This window comes from Gracilinanus agilis, chromosome 2, assembly GCF_016433145.1.
Source record: "Gracilinanus agilis isolate LMUSP501 chromosome 2, AgileGrace, whole genome shotgun sequence".
NCBI lineage: Eukaryota > Metazoa > Chordata > Mammalia > Didelphimorphia > Didelphidae > Gracilinanus > Gracilinanus agilis.
In genome coordinates this window covers 680,578,822-680,590,627 of record NC_058131.1, presented here as the reverse complement: position 1 = coordinate 680,590,627, position 11,806 = coordinate 680,578,822, and positions in this window count along the sequence as shown.

Here is an 11,806-nt window from a genome sequence, read left to right as displayed (position 1 = left end):
ACCAGCAGCCCAGGTCAGGTTTGATATTCTCAACCTAACTTCCCACAGGTAGATGATTCTTCCTCCAGGATACAATCTTCACCTTCCCTGAGGTCTCCCACTGAGTCAGTTGAGCAGTTTCAACCTATACCCAGCCAACATGGAGTTCATCCCAGGAGAGAGAGCCACTTCCTGCTTCCCCATTCCATTTAGAATTCTCGAGCCTTGCCTGATAAGCCTCCTAATAACTAAACTTAAATATCTACACCTTACTTATTAATTTATCTACAACAGTAGGTACCCCAATAATGGTAGCAGTAGGGGACCATATGGCTGGCCCATAGGCAGCATAACTAGAAGTAACAATATAAAAAACTATAGCAGTTTTGCACCTATATATATTTATTAGCTGTGAGTCTCAGTCCAGGGAGTAAAACAATCAATAATCCTGAATGCAATGTGAGAATCAAAGGATTTGTACAGGGCCAGCAATCAAGACACTATGCTGGATTCAAAGACAAGATTTTTTTATCAGAGCAATAAGGGATCCTTGGGCTAACCTAGAAAATGAGGTCAAAGTTCACAAGCAAAAGGTCAAAAGCCAAGGCAGTCCATACAGATCAGAGACAGTAAACAGGGGAATGCCCAAGATAGCACTCTGAAAATGACCATTTGCTTTCCCAAAGAATCACCCTACAGACAGTCATTTTTCTGGGCTCCCCTCCTCCTCTGCACCCTTACTCCTGCTTAGCCAAAGGCATCATAATGTGGGATCAAATAACTCAGAACTAGAGGCTGAGAAAGCTGAAAACAAACTTCATCTATTTCACAGTTTTGTTTTGGTTTTTTCCTAGAATGGTTCTGCCATCTACTGTGAGGAAATCGTCTGTTCCTGTTTTATCTGTGAAATTCCTTCAGTGATCAGAGTGAGACCACCAGCCATCTCCTCCCAGGCTGGATTCTGAGCTCATACTCCAGCTATGGTAGACTCCTTTGACAGGAAGCAGATCAGGGGCCCTGCCTCTGGTGTCCAGTTGTCTATCGGTCAGTTTCTGGCCATGTAGTGCACAGGTGGTGGAAGGAGGAAACATGCCCCCCTGAGGGACTCCTCGGCAGCACCAGCCAAAACAAGCTTCTCTGGCCCTGCTTACATCTGTGGGAACATATATGTCTCCCTGGTGAAAAGACTGGAAAGCTCAGAGCAGGCAGGGACTCCTAAGTTATTTGACTCATCATAAAAATGGCCACCCTGGAAATGTGTTGAAGTCTATCATAAAATACCTACCAGCAAACACCAGGGGCTTCATGGTTCATTTATTTCCCTTCCTTCAAAGGGAGAAAGCCATATTCTTCTGGCAAATTAGTTTCCTTGCTAAGATGGTTCTTCAAGATGTAAAACAAGGCTACAGGTTTCCTTCCCCACCCCAGTTTTCTATAGACATATTGTTCATTACCAAATGAGCTTAGCTTAAGAAACCCCAGAAAGGCCTCATGAGTAGATAGATTTCAGGGAGTCCATGAGCTTAGATGGGAGGAAATTACATCTTTGTTTTCACTAGCAGAAACTTAGAATTTCTTTCAATTATGAATGCAGACATTAGAACAAAGCCTTCACTAGAATGCCAAAGAACAGGAAGTCCTGCTCTAGAGAAATCAAAATTCCTGTAGTCTCTTATAGAAACTACCTTGAAATTGGGCTACTTAGAACCTGCTTGAGACAGCATGCTATGCTTCTGCCCATACCACCCCTTTCCCCACACACTTCAATCAGAATTGTGGTATTGAGAAAAGAGAAGTTGTCAAATAGAGCTTCAATCAGCTCTCCAGGGAATCACTTATTTCCAGGTTCCACAGGTATACCACACACACACACACACACACACACACACAGAAACAGAGAAAGACAGAGACAGAGACAGAGACAGAGACAGAGACAGAGACAAGAGCCAGAGAGAGGATTCCTCCCTAAGCCTGTAGCTCAGACTGCAGGTGGATCTCTATTTCATCCTACTCAAAGGTCTCTAGCTCTGCTAAATTCCCTCCTCCAAATCTGATGCCTCCCTGAGGGCTCATTTCAGACCAGCCCTCAAAGCTCACTCCTTTTCACAAACTATTTCACTGCTTCTGTCATACACAGTTTGGAGATCATGCCCACTTTCCCTTCTTTCAATTCCTAGTCAGCTGAATTCTTTTGCCATCTTTCTAGATGCATCCTTTACATAGATATCCCTACTTGATACAGCACTACCCCATAACCCCTCCAAAGATAATGCTTCCCTTCACCTCCATAAGGGCCTTAATCCATTCCACTTTTAAATTCCCACCCTAGGTCTAAGAAGTTCTAACTAGTAAGCAAGGGAATGCAAACTATGTGCCTGACACACAACAGTGGGGATTGTATAATTTTTGAAAAATCAAAGATTTAAAATTTTTTTGAAAAAATTTTCAGGTAAAGAAGCTCACTAACTCCCTGAATCAATAAAATAAACTGTTTGGAGAAGGTGTCATATAGAAACCTGTAGAAACTGTACTCTGCATCAGAAGATCCAGAATGAGCTTTGGGATGTAGTGAATCAAACTGAAGGGGGTTTAACACATTTATTTTGAATGTAAACTCTTATACCAAAGAGGATTGCCCCCTAATTGACTTTTTGTCAATGCACCCACCAATCATTGGTTTTGCTCTTTCTCTTTTATTTCCCTCTTATCTCTGACTATTATAACTTCCTCTTAGAAAGTGCAATATTGTATGCATCTTTAGCTAGAAGATCTTTAGAGATATAAGCTGGATATGTGAAATGATTCATTGGGAAGACTAGGCATATAAATCTGGAAAATTTCATTGTGCTTGTCTCCCAATAGAATCACAGGGGGGGATTGCGAAGATAGAATTAACTCTCCCTTTGTCTATTTTTAGCTAATCAAATCAAGAACTTAAACTACCCCTACTTAGTAGCTAGCTAACCATTAGGTAAGAGAGCTCACAAGTCACTTACTAGTTCATACCCCCAAAAGCCACAAACCTTGCCCCCTCCTTGGACAGTGCTAGGAAAATTGGGAGACTGTGATTGGTTCCTGTAAAAAGGGGGAGAGACAGGAAGTGATGTGGAAAAGGGGATAGAAAAGAAGACACGAATATAGTCTGACCTCTTTTCTTCCTTCATTTTTGGAGTGTGGTTCCTTGAAGAGACTCTCTTCCCTTGGATTCTACGTTGGTAAGTAGAGCTGAAGACACTATCAGGACTTCTGGCTGAGGACTACCAGGAAATTCACATGGAGATAGGGTCTTGGGGAAGCCCCTGTTGGGGGCTGAGTCAGACTTCACCAGAGCAGAAAGTAGGGCTGGTAACCTAAACCAGGCTTTGTCTCCTTCCTATATTTCCCACTTTCACTATCTTTACCTTGTTGTAAATAAAAGCTGCTAACAGTCATTTTGCCTTAGGGGCTAATATTTTATGAATGGAGACCACTTTTATAACTTTCATATTGAGCCAAAACCTAATTTAAATCTTACAGTAGGTACTTTAGCTCAGGCTAAAGGTCTTTGAAGACCATTAAAGTAAAGGAGATAGGGTTTGTTTGCTCAGGAAAAAAAAAGATTAGGGACAAGTAATAGCTCTCTTCTGTGAAAAAGATGGAGGTACCAGGGATGTTAAAATATAATCTAAATGATTGTGGGTACACACACTAGGTTGTAGGAGAGACTGGACCAGGATAGGGAGATCTGAGATCACAGCTAAGCTGCTGATAACTGACAAGAATGTCACCAACTGTCACCAGTTCACCACTAGGCCAGAGTCTTTGGAACCAACAGGCAAGGTAAAAGGTTTTAACAGGTTTAATTATGTTTAGCTAAAATAAAGGTGGGATAGGGAATTCTACACTAAAACCTAATAGGCAAAACCACAGGGTAAGGGGGAGGACTTAATTTCTCTAATACTAATTGACCTAAGCCAGGCTGGGCATAAAGGACTGGAGTCTCTGGGGGGCTGCTTCAAACCTGGTTCCAGCCAGGCTTGACCAGTACAGCTAAGGGCTAAGGGTGGCTTTGAGGGTTTCTCACGGTAATCCACAGATGATCTCAGGATGCCAAAAGCCAAGGTGATCCAAGGTATCCAAGTAGAGTGAGTGTGCTTGAGATGCTGTCTACCAGATCCCAAACTCCTCCTCCACCTGGTACTGCTCTGTAGATCTTGTTCCCTTGCTAGATGCCACCACCACATAGGAATCCCAGGGAAATCAGGATGCAGGGTGTCCTTAACTCTGAGATCTCCCAAGGCTAACAACAGTTTGTGCCAACCCCTAATGGAGTCTCTCTCAGGGCACAAGCACATACTTTCTGCTCCTTCATTATATCTTGGAATGCTCCAACCTTCCTGCTAGGTACATCCTTAATACTTAATTAATTACTACCTAATCTTCCTCACAACACTTCAAGCATTTGAAGAGCAATCTTATAGCAGGTGGACAGCTATCTTCCTGAGTTGAAATATGGCCCCTGAAACTTAATAGCTGTGTGATCCTAGGCAAGTCACTTGACTCTGTTTGCCTCAATTTCCTCATCTGTAAAATGAGCAGAAGGAAATGGCAAATCGCTCCAGTATCTTTGGCAAGAAAACCTCAAATGGGGACTGAAGCAACTGAACAAAAATTCCAGCAGGTAAAAGATGAATTCAGCTAGTTCATCCCACCCATCCTTCCACACTGGGCATCTTATGCTATGATGCTTTCCTTCCTTCATACTTATACAGCACTGTCCCATAACACCTTGAAAGATAACACCTCTCTTCACCTCCATAGGGGACTTAATACATTCCATTTTGAAATTCCTACCCTAGGTCTAAGTAGTCCTAACTAGAAAGGGAGAAAGTATATAAAATATATGGCTGGCATACAGTAGGTACTATATAATTGCTTACTCCCTTCCCTTCCCCACTGCTTTTGGAAAACATTGGTAGTATTGTCACTGATGACTCTACACATCATCCAAGTGAATTCTTTCCTTAGCCATCACTTTACATCATATCACTGTGACAGCTAGGTAGCACAATGAATAGAATCTAGACACAGAGTCAGGAATACCTGAGTTCAAATGTGACCTCAGACACTGACTAGCTGTATAACTCTATGCAAGTAACTTAACTTCTGTATGCCTTAGTTTCCACATTTGTAAAATGGAGATAATAATAACATATGCCATACAAAGTTGATGTGAGGATAAAATGAAATAATATTTGTAAAGAACTTTGCAAATCTTAAAGCTCTATCTAAATACTATTGTTGCTGTTATTGTAAACATTATTGTTACTCCTCACTATTAAAAGGTATGCATCTTGAGGATAGGGGCTGTCTTACTTTTGTCTGTGTTCCCAATATCTAACAGTGTCTGGCACATAGTATGTACTTAATAAATGCTTTTTCATTCATTTATTCATTATTTTTAGTCCCAGGGAGATGTAGAAGCAATGAAGTAGAGGTCAGGGAAAGATTTCTGCTCTAAAGGAATTTACTACTACGTACCCTACTATTTTTCAGTTTTAAAGAACAAAAAGAAAAAACATTTTTTGAAGAAAAATGTCTCATGATTAGAACAGTCCCAAAGTGCCCCATTATCCCAATCTAAAGTCTCTTTACTTCCCATTTCTGTCTACCCAATTAACCTATCCCTTCCAGTTTTATGGAGCAGCTAATGTAAGCATGCCATCTTTGTCTCCATCCACGTCACTGTTAGGTAATGATTTGAGTACTTGGCATGCTATGAATTATTTCATTGACCTGGCAATACCATTTCACATCCATTCAATTTACCTCTACTCAACTAACACCTATTAGTTGTGACTATAGATAGAATACTGCTCAAGAGATACAAAATGAAAAAAAAAAAAGAACCTGACTCTGCCCTCAAGGATCTTTCATTCTACTTCTGTAAAAATTTAGTTCCTCTAACAATAAGCAAAAGTGTGTATTTACAAGGAGAGAAGGGGAGAGAGGAGAGGAGGAGAAGAGAAGAGAGAAGCAGAGGAGAAGAGAGGAGGAGAGGGGAGGCCAATAGGAATGTGCCAGGCAGAAAAACAAGTTCGTGGTTGCTAAATAGCACGATGTTGCCAAAACTTCTCCATAACTAAGATTAGATGACATTTTTACTTGGGTGCACACACCCACAACTTATTCTGCAGATGCAAATTGGGGATATATGGAAGCTAGTAACAGAATAATCCTGAAATAAAATTTCTCAACAGCTGGCTTTCACTGCCAGCATCTAATCTGTCCTCCCTGTATAAATACTGGAAAAGTTAGGCATCTGCTCCTAATGAGCAGATGCCTAACTCTGTTAGTTTCTATATCACAGAGACTTTACCCAGTCCTCTAATCATTTCCTCTGATGGCAACTGATTATTTCATTTTAGCACTCAGTGGAAATGTAGTACATGAAATGGCTGGAGTCCCTGCTATCTCTCACACTATCAGTGGGTAACCAGTTTAAGACATTAAAAAATATCAAGATCAAATAGAAAAGTAGGCTATTAGAAGTGGAAAGGATCTTGGAAATTTATCTTGGTGTAGGGTGTGAGATGTTGATTTAAATCTAATCTCTCCCATATTGTTTTCCAATTTTCCCAACAGTTTTTGTCAAATAGTGGATTTTTGTCTTGGGCTCTTTGGTTTTATTGTACACTGTCTTACTGATGTCACCTACCCCAAGTCTACTCCACTGATCCTCTCTTCTGTCTCATAGCCAGTACCATGTTGTTTTGATGGCTACTGCTTTATAGTATAGTTTAATATCTGATACTACTAGGCCACCTTCCTTCATGTTTTTTTTTCATTATTTCCCTTGATAGTCTTGATCTTTTGTTCTTCCAAATTAACTTTGTTATAGTTTTTTCTAATTCAATAAAAAAGTTTTTTGGTAGTTTGATAGGTATGGACTAAATAAGTAAATTAATTTGGGTAGATTGGTCATTTTTATTATGTTAGCTCACTCTACCCATGAATGACTTGAATATAAAGAAGGAAACTATAAGAAAATTAGGTGAACACAGAATAGTATACTTGTCAGATCTCTGGGAAAGAAAAGATTTTTAAACCAAGCAAGAGTTAGAAAAAATTACAAAATGTAAAATAAATAATTTTGATTACAGTAAATTAAAAAGTTTTGTACAAACAAAAACAATGCATCTAAAATCAGAAGGGAAACAACAAACTAGGAAAAAAATCTTTATAACAAAAAACTCTGACAAAAGTCTAATTACTCAAATATACAAGGAGCTAAATCAATTGTACAAAACAATCAAGCCATTCTCCAATAGATAAATGGGCAAGAGACAAGAAAAGGCAATTTTCAGATAAAAAAATCAAAACTATCAATAAGGACATGAGAAAGTATTCTAAATCTCTAATAATTAGAGAAATGCAAATCAAAACAACTCTGAGGTATCACCGCACACCCAGCAGATTGGCTAAAATGGCAACAGGGGAGAGTAATGAATGTTGGAGGGGATGTGGCAAAATCGGGACATTAATGCATTGCTGGTGGAGTTGATCCAACCATTCTGGATGGCAATTTGGAACTATGCTCAAAGAGCACTAAAAGAATGCCTGCCCTTTGATCCAGCCATACCATTGCTGGGTTTGTACCCCAAAGAGATGATAGGGGAAAAGACATGTACAAAAATATTTATAGCCTCACTCTTTAGGGTGGCAAAAAAAATGGAAAATGAGGGGATCCCATCAGTTGGGGAATGGCTGAACAAATTGTGGCATATTCTGGTGATGGAATACTATTACGCTCAAAGGAATAATAAATTGGAGGAATTCTATGTGAACTGGAAAGACCTCCAGGAATTGATGCAGAGTGAAAGGAGCAGAACCAGGAGAACATTGTACACAGAGAAGGATACACTATGGTAAAATCTAACATAATGGACTTCTCTACTGGCAGCAATGAAAGGATCCAGAGCAAGGCTGAGGGACTTATGAGAAAGAACACTACCCACATTCAGAAGAAGAACTACAGAAGTGCAAACACAGAAGAAAAACAACTCCTTGAACACATGGGTTGATGTGGACACGATTTGGATATTGACTATTAATGACCATTGTTATATTGAATCTCTGGGAGCCAGGAATCCACACGGTTGATTGACAGGTGCGTTCGTTGGATATCAGAATGTTCCCAGAGGGCTGTGAGGACAGGGAGAGAGCAATTGGCCCAGGGTGGTATAAATTCCCTGGCAGCCCTGGCTGAGGGTTCCTTTCCTTCCCTGAGACTTGAGATCTATGGATCCTGGTCTTTGGGATTGAGACTTGCTGGGCTCAACCCTGCAAAATCCTCCTGTCTTGTTCCTGATAACATCATCAACCTGTATCCAGACCATCATCTTCTGATTTCTACTGCCCCTAGATATTAGGAAATCAATCATCTTAGTTATCTAGGTTTCCCAGGGCCCGGAAGGGATCTGGGAAGTGGGCAGGAGAAGAAGAAGAGGGTGGAAAGGAGTGGATATCCCAAAGACTGGTTAGGCATATCATCAAGCAAAAGAAGAAGAAGCTGAAACATCAAGCAGCAGTTTGCCTACTCTGGTTTGGCTGTGGCCAGGCTGGACCAGAGGAGCTAACCATCCTAACTCAATACTTGCCTACAGATCTGAAGTGTTATCATCATCAAAGTAGATAGGATTTCCCAATTCCTCTATCCAAACCCAATATCCCATCTTTGTTAAATATAGTCAAAGCCTTTTAAGTACCTTCCTGAAATGGTTATTTATAGCTTCTCTGGGAAGGGAGATACGCAGTCAGAGATAAACCGTTACCAAGCTAATAGAACCCATTATAACTATCAATCAACCCCAGGTGGGACCTGAAGGGATATCATCCATTGACCTGAAGGATCCTGCCTGGGCACTGTTATAAAGGAGGGAGGTGTCATAACATCTAGCCACCTATCTGGGCTATCACTATTGTCACACATTTACCAGTGGTAGTAGCCAGTTAGGTTACTCTCCCTCTCCATCTACATACATCTACATTTTATTTTATAACGCCACCCTAGAACAATTATCAATAATATGGAAATAGGTCTTGATTGATGACACATGAAGAAACCAGTAGAGATGTGCATCAGCTGTTGGGGTTGGGGGTGAGGGGAGAGAGAGCAAGAACATGAATCATAAAACCATGGAAAAAATTTTATAAAATAAAAAATTTAAAAAAATAAATAAAAAGTTTCCCCATCACTGATCTAGGCAAACAAAAGGTCAAGGATATTAAGAGAACCAATTTTTTTAAATGTGAATAAGCATAATTTAATAGCACTGTATCTCAAATTGTATTATAAAGCAGTAATCATCAAAAAATCTGTCACTAGCTAAGAAATAGAATGATCAATCATTGGGACAGACTAAATATATAATAATTTAAATATATAATAACAAATATTAAATGACCATGTTAATCTAGTATTTGACAAGCCCAAAGAGGCAAGATTTGAGGACAAGAACTCACTATATTGACAAAAATTGCTGGGAATTTGGCAGAAACTCTGTACTGACCAAAATCTCATTCTATATGAAATCAAATCTAAATGGTTATATGACATAAAAGTGATATCACAAGCAAATTATGGGAGCATAGAATATTTTAACTGTCAAATTTATGAATAAGGGGAGAATTTATGTCCAAACAAAGGATAGGAGCGTCAAATAGACCTTCATTACATAAGATTAAAAAGGTTTTTCACAAATAAAATCAATGCAGCCAAGAGTAGAAAGGATGCAAGAAACTGGGTGGGAGAACATAAATTACATTATTCTTTTTTATTTTTTTTTACATTTTTAAACCCTTAACTTCTATGTATTGGCTCCTAGATGGAAGAGTGGTAAGGGTGGGCAATGGGGGTCAAGTGACTTGCCCAGGGTCACACAGCTGGGAAGTGTCTGAGGCCGGATTTGAACCTAGGATCTCCCGTCTCTAGGCCTGACTCTCAATCCACTGAGCTACCCAGCTGCCCCACATTATTCTTTTATAAAGGCCTCATTTCTCAAATATATAAAGAACTGAGTCAAACTTATAAGAACACAAGTCATCTCCCAATAGATAAATGGTCTAAAGATATGAACAGGCAGTTTTCAAAAGAAGAAATCAAAGCTATCTATAATCATATTTTAAAATGCTCAAAATCAGTATTGATTAGAGAAATGCAAATCAAAATAATTGGGGTACCACATCTATCAGATTGACTAATATAACAGAAAAAATAAAATGTCACAGGGAAGATGGAAAAATAGCGAGAGTAATGCATTGGAGGAGCTATGAACTGTTCCAACCATTCCAGAGAGCAACTTGGAACTATATCCAAAGGACTCTAAAATTGTGCATAACTCTTTGACCCAGAAGTACCATTACCAGATCTCTATCCCCAAAAAGATCAAAGAAAAAGGAATGTACAAAATTATTTAGAGCAGTTCTTTTTGTGGTGGCCAAGAAATGGAAATTGAGGATTATCCATCAAATAGGGAACAGCTGAACAACTTGAGGTATATGACTGTAATGTATATTACTATTGTGCTATAAGAAATGACAAGAGTTTCAGGAGAACCTGGGAAGATTTACATGAACTAATGCAAGGGGAAGTGAGCAGAACCAGAAAAGTAAATCATACATAATAAAAGCAATATTTTAAAATAATAAGCTGAATGATAGCTATTCTCAGCAATACAATGATCCAAGACAATTATGATAGATTTTGGAATTTTTTTAAATGCTCTCTGACTTTGGAGAAAGAACCGATAGAGTGTGAATGCATATCAAAGCATGCTTTTTAAATTATTCCTTACAGTATTTGTTCTAAGATGGAAGGTAAGGATTAATTTTAATGAATGTTTACCATTTTTGTTCACATGTAATTGAGAAAAAAATTTTAAAAGTTTGAATTCTCTGGCTCCTTTTTCCAATCCTTTGATGGTGAGATCTCAAAGCCCTACACCATCTTCAAAGCACTCTAATGACCAATCTCCAATTTATCAATATTCTCCCTAAATAGAGTATTATTGTTATCCTTTCACTGGCTTACAAACTCTTATTCACTCAGTTCCAATCTAGTATTTCCTTGGGTAAATGAAAAAGGTCAACATTCCTCCAACAGTCAAGACCATTCGATCATAAACTACTTGAAGGCAGAAACTATTTCATATTTGTCTTTGTATTCTGGGTACCTAGCATAATTCCTGGCATATAGTGTATGCTTTTTGAATAAAAACTAATTAGCAAAAACAGACCAGTTAATCAAAACAAGTTTTTGTAGCCCAAAGCACTACTCAACTGTATTGGAGTCTCACTTTCGCCTCAAAAAATTAGGAGTTTCTGGGATAAATAAGTATGGAACTGGAAAATTTTATACATGAGTATCATAACAAAGCAGCTATAATTTCTATCTGTCTTCTAGCAAAGGCCAAATGGATACTTTGTGGTTTTCCTTTTGCTAAAAGATTAGACTAAATAGCCACCAAAGTCCCTTCCAACTCTTAGATTCTATAATTCTGTTTTTAATGAGGATTCCAAGTAGGATCCAATCCTTATATAATAAGTATAATCCTAAGATTAACTAGGATGTCCGTAGGCTCTTTCTGGGAAAAGAAAGGGGAAAAAATCCCATCTCCCAGAAGAAAGAAGCTCAGCATTACGATGAGTCACCCAGGGTCATGTACTGAGTCAGACACCCAAAGTAGGATGTTTCTCTTTTCCTTTTTCAGCCTGAAGGGGCTTCCAAGAAGAGGTTGAATTGCTTTCACTGCTAGAAGTGAAGGGATAGAATGGTAACATTTTTTTA